The sequence below is a fragment of the Papilio polytes genome, unplaced genomic scaffold (assembly GCF_000836215.1).
Source record: "Papilio polytes unplaced genomic scaffold, Ppol_1.0 DF824169.1, whole genome shotgun sequence".
NCBI classification, from domain to species: domain Eukaryota; kingdom Metazoa; phylum Arthropoda; class Insecta; order Lepidoptera; family Papilionidae; genus Papilio; species Papilio polytes.
The window spans coordinates 3,352,729-3,369,315 of NW_013525035.1; the positions used below are offsets into that span (position 1 = coordinate 3,352,729).

Below are 16,587 nucleotides of genomic sequence, written 5' to 3' on the forward strand. Positions count from 1 at the left end.
GTTCTTTATATTACGTATGTTGATTTCTTTCTTTATGTTTCTTATATCTTAATGTAAGTAAACTTATATATGATTTGTTATGCGTGTATTTTTACTTCTTAGTATTGTAGGTATAAAATTAGTCAGAAGTTATTACTTTTATAAACGCGAAAGTATGAAGATGGAAGTGTGGATATTTGTAAGATGTATGGAAGAACACATAAGCTACTAGTTTAGTTGTTTTTTTTTTTAATTTCCACACCCACGAATTCAAAGACAACTGCTATTAACTATTACAATTGAGTATAATAGATAAATTGAGCCTTTTAAATAGATATGTAAAAGGTTCGGGGGTAACGAATTTAAAAAAATTACCTTCTCTTTACCTGTGGTCTTTCTTTGTATCGTGAACGTTTTATCCATATTTTATTACTTACTAAAAGCCATCTATTTACGTCTTGTAGCATTTCTTATTCTAGTGACACCTACTCCTATAGGTAGTTACATTAGAGTATAGTAAAATGTGCCGGGATACAATTACAGAAAATAATGTATTACACCTTTACTATCTAGGAAAGGTAACTAATCCATTATCTGAATCTATCTAATCCAAAACTCACTGCAAAATCGACAAAGAATAAAACAAACTTTACTATCTTTATTCAAAACTAAATTTAGTTAAAACCTCTATGTTTTAAATCAATTCACTCAAAACATATTTATCTCTAATCCCTACAAAAAAATGTTAATTTAATTCTATTCTAAGTTTTCTTTATTTATTGTTTTATACGCAATTTGTTTAATAAAGTAATCATTAATTAGGATTATTAAGCCGTAGGAAATAACTTCCAGTATTAAAACACAAGAAAACTAAACTATTCCGTCGAAAAATAGACAAACATCTCCGTGAAAACCGCAAAGTATTCGCAAGAGCAGTAGCTAATGCTTTTTGAAAATTTGAATGAGACTATTTGCATTAGCGAAATCTTTTCATTCCGAGTAAAGAAAACTCCGCTGAATTCTCAGCCAACTTAGTCATTGCATTACAAGACCCTTTTTCTCTGCAGCTAACATAAATTGCTATTTCCTTAAGAATTGTTTGTAAAGATTTATTTTAAGCGTATATCTAATATTATAAATATGAAAGTTACTATAGACGTTTATTATAGTTTGCTTTTCAACTTATTGTCACGTCTGTTCTTTAATCTATGTTTGTTTATAAAGGTACAAGGGTATGTCTTTAATAAAAAAAAGCTTGTGTACTTCACATCACATATTTTACATTTACAACTTTGCACTTCGTTAAAGTTCAAGCGCGAGATAATTTCACTATGAAATTATTAAAAGTTTAAATGGATTTTAAAATACCATCAGTGTAAAGTAAAATTAGAAAAAGTTGAATAATTTTTAATTCGCTCCTTATGTTTTTTCGTATTAAAACGTTGATAAAAAATATCTCTATGCAAATTCTAAAAAAAATGTTTTACGCACGGATGAAAGCCCGCATCACATCTTCAGATTTAAGTGAAATGTCGAACTGTTCAGTTAAAACGTACTCGATTAAAACGAACTGTATAGGTTTCAGACAAAATTTTAACTATTTATTTAGTTTAAATTTTTCCTACACACGTTAGTTTTAATTTACCAGTTCTATTTAATGAAGGTGTGTAATCATATACACAAATATCAGTATCGAAGACATTAGATTATCAGAGAACTAATTTAAAATCATTAAGAAACATCTTTAAATATATGCGGCAAATTGTAAGATCACATTTATTCAACATTGTCTTGAAGTAACCAAGGCCTTTACGACTCCCTGTATGACAATAGGGTAAAAACGTTTCGCGTGTTTACATTTCGAGTGCCACTGTGCTTGGTGCCGAGTGCTCACACCCAAGTAAGTGACGCGAAACTTTCCAAAATGTTATTACTTCACTTTTATGACGCAATTAGCGTAGAATCTACATAATAAGTTGAGTTTGTACGTGCAGCGCAATATGGCGGATTTGTACGCTGTCTTAATGTTTAAAACTAATTCTTACTTGGATTATTCAATGAATAGTCCTTATAATGTAATAAAAGGTATGAAATTGTTTGGCTATAAAAGTTAAGGATCGAAAATCGGTTTTAAATTATAAGCTACCCTGTAAAAATATTGGCAGCTTTTTATAATAATTCTTCATGGCTATATTCGACAGATTTTATCAGAGATAATTCTTGAATTAAATATTTTATTCAAATAATAATTTATTGTTGTTAATAAACGCTTATAACTTGCGTCTCAAGAATCCGCCTCAGCCTGTACATACGTGACCTAAACAAATCCTCGGAGCGTGTAACAAATTCTCAATTTATGCGGATGCGGGAAGACTTTGCGATGCGTCCGGACTGAGACGTGAACTTGTGAATTTATTTTGTAGCCGGGATAAAAAGATATGGCTAATTCAAATATTTGCCTTCTCTGTTATCATCGTATACTTTTTAACACAAAGATAGCGACTGTAAATTTATTTGACCTACGTTTTAATTACGTTTAAGAATGTAATACAAAGATAACTTAGTTTCGTAGACAAATACGTAGGAATATGTTATCATAATATAAATGTCGTATAGAAAGAGTTTATTATATTGGCCTACAAGATGTAATTGAATGACTTATCCACTTCATAAGTAGACTCTGGTCTAAGTTTAAGTCAAACTGATTACGGCTCTTTCTAAATAAAAGAGTGGGTCATTTTTGGCCGACTTCCCAAAAAAGGAGGTATTTAATTCGCCTGTATGTTTTTTTATGTGTGTTACGTCATAATTCCGCCCCTAGTGGACCGATTTGATTTTTTTTTTTACGGAATATATTAACATAGTTAAGTTAATTACCACATTTTTGGGCCTCTATTTTATTGTAACCTTTTATTTATCAAAAAAAGTAGATAACAATGTCTATAACTTTGAGTTAAGACATAAAAAAAATAAACTTTATGTAGAGATGTTTATTTAAATACATTATAAATAATTTAGTGACAAACGCTTATATTTTGTACCACTCATAAAGATTTTACTGCGTCGCTATATGAGCCGAACAAACCCTTAGCTCATATATGCCATGTAAATCCACAATTCATGCAGACTGCTTTACAAAGCCCGCGGTGCAGCGGAGCGGAATACGTTAGACGTACCCAAATTTGGCATATAACTGGGAATAAAACTTAATATCAAATTCCAGAATGTCTTGGTTAAATTTTTATGACGATGTATTACAGATTTTACATTCCTATCTTCAACTAGAATAAGTGTTGTTTGATTGGCGGTTTAGATATCATTGATAGTTTTAACATAATCAATTTTAAATTTAGTAAAAAAAAACTTTTAATTGCTAACAATTACCATTATTATAAGGATTGCCTGTGGCTGAGATACATGTTAAGGCGAATGTGTGGTGTGACAAGAATGGATAAAGTTAAGAATGTGTATATTAGAGGAAGTTTGAAAGTAGAGCCAGTGGTGGAGAAAATGAGAACCAAAAGGTTAGCGTGGTATAGACATGTTATGCGACGAAATGATGGGGACATAAACTAGAAAGTGTTAAGAATGAATGTGGATGGCTACAAAGGTAGAGGAAGACCGAAGAAAGGATGGATGAAAGAGCATATGTTTAAGAAAGGAGTGGATTCAGATATGACGGCTGATAGAGATGTATGGAAGAGCAGCACATACTGTGCCGACCCTCCATAAGGGATAAGGGCAAGTTGATGATGAACAATTACTATTATCCATCTTTCTTTGAAAACATCAAACATTCATTTATCGTTATCTGCAAAACTATTGTTATTCATCAAAGCCTAAATTATCGTATAATAAATTTGTTTTACTAAAAAGCAACTTCAATAACGAAATAACATAGTATGTTCAACAATTTACTAAACAATAGTTAACTCACATTGTTTAGTAACACGCACATAACTTTACCACTAATGAAACCACAATAGTCCAAGCAACACTCAGAATGTTCTCGCAACGAGCACTGTATTACATTTAAGTACCTCCATTCAGTACCGACACTTGCATCGCCCCGCAAATTGATTAAATCTTGAGAACGACTAACTCTTTTAAAATAAAATTGCACCTAACCGTATTACATAGTGAAACAATTCCGTTTTATTACAAAGAAACAGGTTAAATCGAAAAGTTTTACCTGTAATCACATAGGATAGTGGTAATCTTACCTTTAGCATATGGTATCAAAACGTTGCATTTCACAATTTAGTTAGTCTGTGGCAGGAACTTTGTCCGCGTGGTATAAAAAACGTATAAGTAGCCTGTGTGTTCTTCCATAATAGTGGTAAATGTGATTGATCTAGTGATGCCCACACTAGGCAATGCCTGTATCGTGGGCATCGAAACAGCAGGAAAAATATTTTTAAACAAAATAATTAAAAACCTACGCTTACGGCGTTTCGGTATTATTATGAATTTATGAAAGAAAAATAAATATGCAAGATGATATATGTATAGAATAAATAAAATAAGATGTAACAATAAAACTAAATACTTGAGAATAAATAATATATGTTATATATGTATGAATATCTGTGTTATATATATGTATGTATATAATAAATATTTATAAACGTCCTAATAAACAAGATTACTTAGAAATGCGGAGTGTTAGGTAGAAATTTTCAAAAGGTTCTCAGTGTCATTATAATTTAAAGTTAGCAACCATTTCAGTAAGCAGGACTTGGCTTGTGGCAGAGATTTTTCTAGTAAGTCACAGTGTTTTAATACAGAATTGTAGATATGTTTTTGAATAAAAGTATAATATATTGTACATCTGTGTCAAATTTTATTGAAATCTGTTAAGCCATTTTGAACAAACCTCCATCCATGCCTCCAATTTTCGTATTTATATTAGTATGAAGTATGACGTGATTTTCTTTTCTAATCGTATTAAAAGATTTAAAAGCTAATAAACCACGACCCGAACTAAAATACATTCTGAACATACCGTCGCAAATAGGAGCATTAAATTTTAACACAACCAATGAACCACCTCACGCTTCACAATTTATTAAGTCGGCAGTCGAGCTCCGGTAAAATAGAATTAAAGTTATTTAAGTATAAGTTATTTTACAATGTAAAACTTAATATTTTAGTTACTGTCATACGGGTGAATTGACTTCGACATTTTATTGTTTAAATAACTTAGAAGTACATTGGTTAATTAAAAAAACCCTTGGAACGCGCACACCTTTGATTAAACTATCGCACAATTGTTGGTCGCGCTTTGATTCTTATAAGCTTTATGGAGGTGCGCACACTACTCGATTTTTTGTGCAACTAAATAGTTTAATTGTCAGCGAAACAATCGACAATCTCACAATTGTGCGATATTTTAGTCAAAGGTGTGCGCCCGCTCTTACAAAAGGTGCTACAGTATGCATATCTTACAATTAATTTCAATATATTTTATGTTTTAATAATTCGTTCTCGATATCAATAGATAAATCTGCAAAGTTGGTAACTTTCAACCTTGCAACCGTAAATTCAGAACTTGTTTCAGTCGTAACAAGAGTTTACAAATTCATGTACAAAGTTACACCGACCTTTCGACTTTATCTTGTACATGTTTGAAAATGTGCAAATAATATTGAACATCCCATACATCGAGTCGAGTGTTGGATATACAATAGAGTTTCCACTTTTGAAAAACTTCTAAAAAAATATATTACTAATAAAAGACAATGTAAGTAATAATTGAAGCAATCATGCATCTGATTTGAAAATAAGGTCATGGTTAGATTTTTTAAATATTCTTATAAGAAGTTTTATTATTTGAATATTGAATTAAATTGTGATTTAAACAGTCTTGCTTCATTCTATATTAGCTGAACAGAAAAATACTCAATTAGAATCCTGTGTGATCTAACAGACTATGTTCTACATCGATACCGAGTTGCAGCGAAATCCGTTGAACACTTCACGAGATACGTAAACACATCCATCATTTATACTTTCGCAATTAGTATGGAATAATAAGTGGGATATATAAGAGTGTGTATTAAAATTATGTTTTAGATTCCATGATACGTAATGTACCGCTTTATACCATAGTAAATCCGCAATTTGCGGGAAGTACTATGAAAGTAAGGGATTATGTGTGCCAGTCGGCTGCCAGTCCGCGAAGAACTTTGTAGATCTGTCTCCAGCCCGGATGAAGAGATGTCGCTAATGCGAATTACTTTATCCCGGACTCGAACAGTTTTACGCGAACGTTTAAGTTATACTTTATGGATATAGTTTGAGTTAGCATTGTTTTAATGGTCTATAATTTTTGTAATAACTGGACCGTGTTTTAATCGCTCCTTTAAGATTTATAACTTCGTAATGAAAATATTTATGTAGTTTATCGCGTATTAAGAATCAAGGAAAGTATTTAAAGGAGGTGATTACAGACACAATATCTACATAGAAGATATCTATAAAAAGATCCCATCAAATTATCTATCTTTACGTATTTACTACCTATAAGACGTAATAGCGAAATTTTTTTGATAAAACAAATTTTTGAGTTAACTTTTGGTTTGACCATAAATAATCTACGAGTATACTAACGTAATAGAGAAGAAAGATTTGAATTTTTGTATGTATTATAATAACTCAAAACTACTGGGCCGATTTCAAAAATTCTTTCATTATTAAAAGCTATATCAGTGTGTAACATGAGCTATATTTTTTTTAGATCCACGCGGGCGAAGTCGCGAGCAAGTTAGTCTCACATAATCTAATTAAAAATGCAATGAACTGCACGTATTAGAGTTAAACATTTAGTTAACATAATCAGGAAACTTGTAAATCAGAAACAGACCGCTCACATCTCCCGGATCGAAAGCTCCCGGGGGATGACGTCAGAGTGACCTAGATTGCCTCGGCCGACTCTACAATCAAATCACTAGTAAAATTTCAGTTGATATCTCGTTTCTATTTAAATTTCAGGTTATCGTATTTTATTTTTATGCTATTTATAGAAAACCTCATTTATTTAATAATATTAAAGGTCAGATGAATTTAATATAAGTAATTTAGCCTAAAGTTTCTTTAATAGAGTTTATATCTTAGATTTAGTCAACACTGTTCCTTAGTCTAGATTTTAAGTGGACTTCAAACTTTCATACTTTCATTTCCTTTACTAATTCGTATTGTCTATTTCTCTAAAGTTATATGTTTATCTATCGTTGAATGTAATAATGTCTGTCAATATTCTGAACAATTGAAACACAATATTATATTAAGATTAATGGTAACAGTTAGCGAACCTTCTACCCAATTGCCAGAAAAAAAAATGATCACAAAGTCCTCGAGTTATTTTCATAGTCCTTTTGTGATTTTTCTCAATTAGAAGATCTTTGTCTTTCTTATGGCAATACTCATACAATTTTTAATTATCTGCAATAAAATGTTTAAATTCGGTTAAGTTTTTAACATTGTAACTCCCTTCTGTTGTTTCATATCCACCCAACACTATTTTCTACTTCACTTCTATCTAAGATCTGATTATGATTGAATGAATATGTATTTATTTCTACAAAAAAAAATTACATAAAAGGACTCATTTTAAAGAAAACATACAAACGTGGCAAAAGGTAGCTGAGCGTATGCAAGACGGACTAAGCCGTTCCTGCGTTGATTTTCAGCTGGCTCCTTTGCACTCAAGCAACATATACCTTAATTATTAGGGTAACCGGCCGTACTAATTACATACATATACAGATAAAACAAAAATACACACTTAAAAAGATATATCAGTTTTCTTTAACCTGTTTAGTTTTTGTAAGCGGAATTCTAAAACCATTTAAAACTGCATTTATTTCAAATTCTAAAAGGCCGGCCAATTCACCGTTTGCTTTTAAATAGCCTGTAGGTATTGCAAATGGCAATACGCCAAGGCCTTGCATGCTATGGGGTCAGCGAGATCAACTTTAATATGTGCAAAGTTGCTTTGGAATTATTCCAACTTTGATATGACAAATACAACATACGTTTGTTGGCTAAAGTAAATACCTATGCATTAGAACACTATTTAGAATTACACTTTTGAATTTTAATTTTATTGTTTTAAATTAACATTAGATAAATTGTGATATTGCTGTGATATAGAAGATTTAATTGTTAATTTAGTTTTAAACTTAGTATACTTTAAAATAAGAAACATCCGCACCCCATGTCCCTAATAAAATACGTCAGGGGAACGACAGGGCGATAAAATCGCCATTAAGAAAAAAAAAACATTATTTACACTAAGAAGCGATCTACTCAGATGTAACTCCATCTGTAATTTTCATTATACGTTTTGTGCTGTTACCTTGCATATAAGTTACGTGATCCTTACCCATTAGTAATCCAATTCTGTGATGGAGTTAAAAAGATACAATGACTCCAGTCCAGCTTATATAGCTAAGCCATATATTAAAAACAAATTTTAAATATGTAACAGCGCCTTAAATAAGGCAACACCGTATTTTGATAATATTTTGACGTGTGTGTGTGTGTGTTGGCTTGAAGTAATATGTTTGAGATTTTTAGAATTTGGCTTCAAGCATAGTTTAAACTATTTAAGATTAAGTAGTACTGACTAGCGTTATGTGTTATAATGTAACGCGTTTAACAGCGAGCATTCATACAGTAAGAATGTTATGTTACGGTAATCGAGCAAGCAACGAGCCGCTCGATGCGAACTTTTCACCTCGAAACATTCCACCGCGTAACGTATTCCAGTGCTCACTTTTATGGTAGTTGGTTACAAACTAACAATTGTTATATTTTAAAAATGAAATGAATCGTTGAGTGTTTGCATGTGTTACACATAGTTATTTTTAATAATGAAGAAAAATACAAGTGGGTTGAATATAAGTAGTTACATGCGATATTTTATGTTAATAGCGTTGCTTGAACTTTGATCGTTATCGCCACGACGCCATAACTTGAATAACGTTTAATAACGTTTCGTTAATAGTAACTCGTTTTATAACATTACGGCCTGTCCCACAATTGGCTGGTGGAGGCTCAGATAGCTTAAAAATGACGTCGCTGTTAGATAAGGGTCGAAGTCCTTTATTTCCATCACATGTTTTACACGTTGGATTGTATCACAATTTACAATTTGGTGGGACAGGCCCTAAATAAAAAAAATTAGAAAGTGTAATTCATAAAAATCTTACGATCTTCTCTATATGCCATTAAATGATATATTTATAATTTAAAATTTTACACTCTTGTGTGGTCATTTTATTTGAAATCAACTAATATAATGTATAAATAATAAATATGTAGAAGACAAAATTATTTTTGAGCTACCAGGGATATTTTTGATCATAAAATCAATTCTTGATACCAAAAAAGTTTCGGAGTATAGAAGTACAACTGTTAATGTAAGGGTTCTAAATTTAGTGCAGTATTTCGAGGCCGTGTTTTATTTACGATGTACGTAGGCGGACTAATTATGGTATCCAGAATAACTTTTATGACATTATGAAGGAATTTAGGCTACCGTAAAATTCTCTTTTAAGTAAACATTTTCTTAGCGTATACGCCTTCACTATTCTGTATAGACTTTAAAAACTTGAAATCTGAACTTTTACTACTTCAAAATTTTACGTAAGATTAAATATATTTGAATTACTTAAATTAAAAGATTCGTATCATCGTCTCTACTGAAGAGGTCAGAACATATAGTTAAAGGTGACTAGGCCATAGTCAACTATGCTGGCATAGTGCGGTTTAACTCATATCTTTTGATTTTCTTCGTGATATGTACAGGTTGCATCGCGATATTCACCGTAAGAAAGTCGGATAAATTACAACGAAAAATGTATAATGACACAAATTCCGAGCTCTGAAATGCAAAGGTGGTGGCTTGGATAAGAAAGCTAAGAAATATGACAACTAGGCTACGGAATTTAGCTTAAGTACGATTCGTTGATTGCAAGCAAAAGTTCTCGAAATTCACATTTAATGAAGCAAACTCCTACTCTAAGCCGTTCCGAAGCACATTGTTAGAAAGTTCTAGCACTTTTGTTTGCAGTTGGAGGGCAACGTTTATTGTTCTTTCCAAATTACATTAAAAATGTTAACTGCGTAAAATAAATCTAATTTTTGACTACTATTACGATTTAATACGAAGTAAGCGGCCTATACTGAAACATTTATTTAACAACGTATTAAATGAGAAGGCCACACTTAGTGTGCTCCTTTGACTAAACTATCGCAAAACTGTTGTGCGATTGTCGTTTGTTTTGCAGCCAATTCAACTTTTTATTTGCACAACTAAAAAACGAGTAGTGTGCGCACCTCCATATAAGCTCATAGTTGTGCGATAGTTTAGTTTCAAGTGTACGCACGCTATTAAAGTCCAATTTTTATCAAAATATTGACGTCTGTTAGATTGTATGTTGCGCTAACGAAGCGCAATGTTTAAATTTCGTTTCAGTATTCCTAAACGCCTATTTGGAATAACATTTAATTTAAAAAACCATCTAAAATGAGCCGAATTTCTTTCTAACCCTTATGAATAATACAGCAGTAACCGATAGGGTTGGACAGATGATTTATAATGTTTTTCGTGAGCTCCGCCGGCAATAATTTGTGAGTTCGATGATTTATTACATATCACGATTAAAAGTTACTTTGAGGCGGTTTTATACTGAAATTATAGCTTGGAATTTCTAGAAAGTTCTACTTTTAGTTAATAAGATAATGTTACGATATTTTTGTCTTATTCACTATATCGTTTTGCGAACGATTCTTAATATAATATTGATATATCTAGTAGCAAGAAATGAAATAGTTAACAATATCTGTAAATCACGAGAGTTACAAAAACTTAGCTAACCACGGTTAAAATTAGATTATGAACAAAATCGGCGATTCTATTCCCTATAACAGCATTCTGACATATGGTTAAAAATATTTTGCAACAACAAAAAAAAAAAGATATTAAAAACACAACTTTAGCCCAAAAAACAACTCTGCATCAAAAATAATTACACGTGTACTCCAACCCTGATTATTCCTAAGCCTTAAATAATCCTGCGATTTACTCCACACTGCGTACCAACAAAGGGATCAATTGAGTCCTGTTTTTATTTCAGCGTCGGATTTACATCCAATTTTTGTAGCCCTCGTCTTTGTTGAGGTGTTAATGAATGTTTGTAATTAATTCCTCACCCGGGCATTAATGTAGGTAAAGCTTTAAAGGGCTCCCGAACTGATTGGATCGATGATTAAAATGTAACTACGTATTCGATTTGTATGATACAAATCGTACTAATATAAATGCGAAAGTTTAGATGGATAGATGTGTGTTAGAGTTTGTAGCCTAAACGGCTTAATGGATTTCAATGAAATTTGGTATAGATGTAGAGGATAGTCTGGAAGAACACATAGGCTAATCACTTTTGATTTTTTTAACTCCACGCGGGCGGAGTCGCGGGCGAAAGTTAGTTGAATATAATAGGAATTTCACGGTGACATAGTTGTAAATGTTGATAGACTAAGTTTATATGATATTTATACTGGTAAAACGAGCAGCGGGAACTCCGGAGTGATGATCGACACCCATGGACATCCACAATACCAGAGGAGATACAGATCCGTTGCCTTTGAGAAAGTGATACTCTCGCTTCTTAAAGCCCTCTTAATTTAGTTCTGATTTTTTCCGACGATTAGTTATTTTATAAAATTAACAAAATAAAACATCAACTGTGAGTGTTGAAGTTAATATAGAAATTAATAAATCCAAATTGCTACAACCTTGAGAAATAACCTCAAAACGTGAATGCAAATTGCCCTTCATGTGCTAACCATTGCGAGAAATATGTAAGCAATTGGTGTAATGTAACGATCGTGGTCGACTACAATATTTTTCTACGTTAATTTTTCGTCAACTTAGCCATTAAGGCTTTCTGTCATACGCGATAAGGTTAAGCCGCAATGCGGTTTACAGCCGGTACCGAACGATAATAGCCTTTAAGAAACTGTTAATAAGAACGGGGTGGATACGATAATATGATCCTTTTTCTTTGTAAGTCCTTAAAAACAAAAAGGTCGAGTCACGCACGCTTCCGTGACTCGCGCTCGCGGCCCACGTAGGACCCTTACACACGATTTAAGTCTCGTAATGACGCTCGAGAAGAGAAACGAATACTTTATTTCATTTACCATAGTTTAAAAGAATTTAAAGTACATTCTTAGTAAGGAATTTCAATTTTCCTTCATAATATACCTACTATTCATATAATATTAATATTGTATATCCTCTATACAAGGATGTTAGTTATGTATCTTCAAAAAGATTTAATGGATTTTTATAAAACTTGACAGATTAAAAGCAAAATCTATTCCTCACCATCATCGGATTTTCCGAATTTTTCTGTCCCGCAGCCGCGTTGTGAAATGGTCTATCCTCGACAATATTTACAATCCAGTGCGAACTAAAGTCCTTCACGAAGCGAGCGTACCAATTTCTTAAAGGCCGGCAACGCATCTAGTTCCTCTGATATTGTCGATGTCCATAGGTGTTGCCTTCATTTATACAAAAACTGGTTATAGTTCCCCAAAATAACCTGTTTTTCCAAAATGACCAACTAAATAACTACAAGCCTCCTACAGAAAATCTTACGTAAACCATTATTTAAGAAAGAATTCTAAACATTACAAGATATTGTCCTTCATAAAGCGTAGTTTCAAACATGTTTCTTGTTTAACGACTAGACGAAATCTATTTACATATATTTACATTGTTTAACGACTGTTAGGGGAAGAGCAGGGCCAGGTGATTGGGACATGTTTGCTCACTGCTCCGAGCACAATTGTCTGATTCGACGAAATGGCGAGGCAAAATAGGTCATGGAAAAAAGTTCTATTATTGAGTTGACATTGAAAATATGTAGTTCTGTTATATTCTATTAATTGTTATAAACTATTAAAACCATAATTCGGTTAGAAATATTACAAGGATACAGTTTATTAGAATTATTTTTCAAATAACAATATTAACATGATTTTAAAAACTTTTAAGTATAAAATTATTAGTTTATATTTCTAGATTTTTAGCCTTTGAAAAATCCACTCAATGTCTGCGTTCAAACAGAGATCGTAAGTAGGGAATTTTATTGGTCAAAATCAATCGATGAACGTTTCGTAAAGTCTATACGATTCAACAATACCATTAAATAAATTTAACAACTGCAAACAAACCGCAGCTCGGTATATAGATAAATCTCATAACAGGGATGAAATCCGATTGTGAACTCGTTCCTTATCGGATCAATCACGCTAATGCACCTCACAAAGAGCTTTTCATAAACGCTCCCCTACGGCCTTACCCATAACTATTCTATAGATAGCAGTCAATGAATCGAAAACAGTTCGGTAAAATCGTAGGACGAAAATATTTTGGTGAAATGAAAACATTTTATTCATTTTAAAGTGCATTGCATTTATTGGATTACTTTAAAATTGGATTTCCATTATTTATATTAGCAATCGTTTTATGAAATTCCTTTTTAAACGAAAACATTGTTTATTTCTGACAGTTGCAAATACTCTGACAAAGCATTAAATTAAGTGGTACAAGTTACTTTATTTTAATCACTTTACGTCCATCTGTTACTGTTAATATTTTTTTTATATTATCAACTAATTCTCTTGGCATTACTAATTAATCTCTATTTTTTATAGATTTATGAGATTCATAAACGTCTCACATACGAAAACAAATTTATTATTTGCATTAAAACTATTGAAGCGTGTCGATCTTTGTCGAGCTATTGTCGTTAATTACAGTGAAGTTATAATATTAAGGGCTTGTCCCACGATTCTTGTAAATTGTCAGATAACAATCCAACGTGTAAAATATGCGATGGAAATATAGGGTTTAGGTACTCTATCTGAACGTGACGTCACTTTTGAGCTATCTTAACTTCTATCAGCCAGTGGTGGGATAGGCCCTAAATCGTGTATTACAGACGATTTGATGAGTCAAAATAAACCAATTGTAAATATTGGAATACAGGTAGGTAGTTAAAGTAACAATGCAAAATTTTCCTCCAATTACGTAAGCGATTACGTCATCAAATGTCTTCAAACCTCTTTATCCGTTTTCGGGGTTATCCCAAGGGATTTTAGAATTCATTACTTCAGCATCAGCATGTTGGCCTTAAGCTGAACCTGTTTATAAATGCATAGATGTGAAATTGGAAGCCAATCGAATCGAACACCGATTTCATTTCACGCAGACTATTTAACTTTGTCATACGCATGGGAATAGTATTGTATTGTACACTTTTTGATTGGCTATCGCATCCACTCTATTAAAGTTTATATATACAACTATAATAAAGCGTAAACGCACACTTCATTGTTATATAGGATATCAGCAATCACTGCATATTTTGGTATAATTTTTTTTATAAATAAAAAACCCTTCACTTGCGACACGCTATAGGCTATATTTTTTCAAGCTATTTAATTTAGGGAGTGAATACATTGGAAAAAAATATCGTGCGGGAAAAAGTAATAAGTTTCAAATTCAGTCCTTAAGTGAAAGTTTTTTTACACTATTCATTTAAATAGAAAAAAAAAACATTGTATTCAAAAATACATCCCTCATCTTGGATATATTTATAGAGATTGTAAGCAGGATGTAATATGGATTTGGTAGCTAGCCAGGGAACAGGACTAGTTGTGGTATGGTACAAGTTATAAGATGTAGCGGTTAAGTTTATTTCTATTATTTGCCAAGTTATGATACTTAAAATTGACAATTCTTTCGGTTTGTCAATTTATTCTACAATGACTACTTGTTTTTTTACAGTTATAAAGTATGATTTACTTTCCATTTTCCAGACACAGGTCAGATATTATCTGAGATTATACTTACATTTAAATTTTCATTTATTGTTTCATTGAATGTGACAATTAATTTTGATATCGCTTGTCCAATTAATATAATTTACTTAATACAAGCTAGTACGCTCAGTTTTGGTCATTTTATAAACAAAATTAAAATAAACTCATTTAAAATAATTCTTTTACATATTCGCAACCGCTTATAACTTACAGGTATTTCTATTCTCGATATATAAAATGAGGAAACTATAAAATTCAACCAAAATTATCCTTTTCTCTTCGCAGCTAAGTGACTTCAAATTATAATGGAAAATGTTTGATTGCCAGTAATCTTTACACATAATCTTCATATTAATAAAACCAACTAATAATATTCCTAAAGTACACAATTCACTAGAACAATATCCAGTATTGATTTCATTAAACATTCAAACATGACCTAGAAGTTTTAAAATGTTTCCGAGTAATTGTTTCCGATACGGACAAAACTATGTTGAAAATTCTTATTAATTATATAGTAAAGTTGGAATTTACCTCCTTATTATGTCTCCAAATTAATAAAAAAATGCTTTAATCAGGATTTCTCTTAATATTTAACTATACTTTAATTACTAAAAAACTATTTTAGTTGTACTTATTATTTTTACTTGAACACGATATAAAAGTTATGTAACTTAAACATTTGTTTAATAGAAACCCTACTGAAACCGCTAAGATGTTCTTAAGATACAAATAATTCATACAACCCATCCCTCGCAAAAGGGCAACGTGATAGCTGAAAGGGACAGTAATATTTGTAAAGCAATGTGAGGGAAAGGGAGCTGTCATTAGCACACAATTTCCGCATCAGATGGTTTTCCCGATTGCTTTGAGTCTGTTAAAATTACCCACTCAAGTAATTGAGGAATTACGTAGAGCTGCTAATGGGCACATTAAAATACTTATTCAAAACCTTAAGCGCTGTATCTGAGTGAAGGGAATTATTCTATTACGTAAAAACTAAATAAACAAAAATGTTTGTGTGTTATTTATTCACTCTCTAAATTACAGTGCTCTGTAAAGCAGTTTGCATGTTGCTTATAGCTCGCGAAATTGGTTAGTTTGTAATTGGTCTAGTCATCTTATATACAGTCGTAATTTGTGAACTTTTTGATCTGATATTTTGGCGCAATTTCTTTTTATAGAGTACAATCGTATTTTTCTGTCCATAATTTTACTATATTATAAAATTTAAAATATACATTACGATGACCTCTTATCTCGTGTACTCACCCTCCCCAAGGGTTGCTTCTAAAGGCTTTGATTCACTTAAGTCAAACTAGGCTCAGATATGGACGATAATGAAACCGGAGCAAGGCATTTTCCTGCATAAATAATGAGCTACGCCAAAATTCAGTACATAAGCAAGATTTATGCTGGAATATACATAAAATGGCATATAAACGTGCAAGTAAGTACATTAGTTATTAATATGGCACGACTTTTAATGAATGTAAGGTAAGGAGTTTCAACGATTTTTAAATAGTACGCAATAAATAAAAAGTAAGTAAATAAAGCTATATAATTACTAAACGAAAATAAAAGTACTTAGTAACATATATTACTGTTGCTCGCGACTTCGTCAATGCGAAATTTCAAAATTAAAAAAATATATATATTGCTTATGTTACTTATCGGTAACATAGCTCTGTAATGGTGAAAGAA

General features: G+C 31.8%; 1 protein-coding gene across 1 annotated transcript in view; it reads left to right on the forward strand.

Annotated features, from left to right (window-relative positions):
• LOC106111281 overlaps positions 1-16,587 on the forward strand; it is a 119,136-nt gene that overhangs the window by 65,678 nt on the left and 36,871 nt on the right. The gene's annotated exons all lie outside the window — the stretch shown is intronic.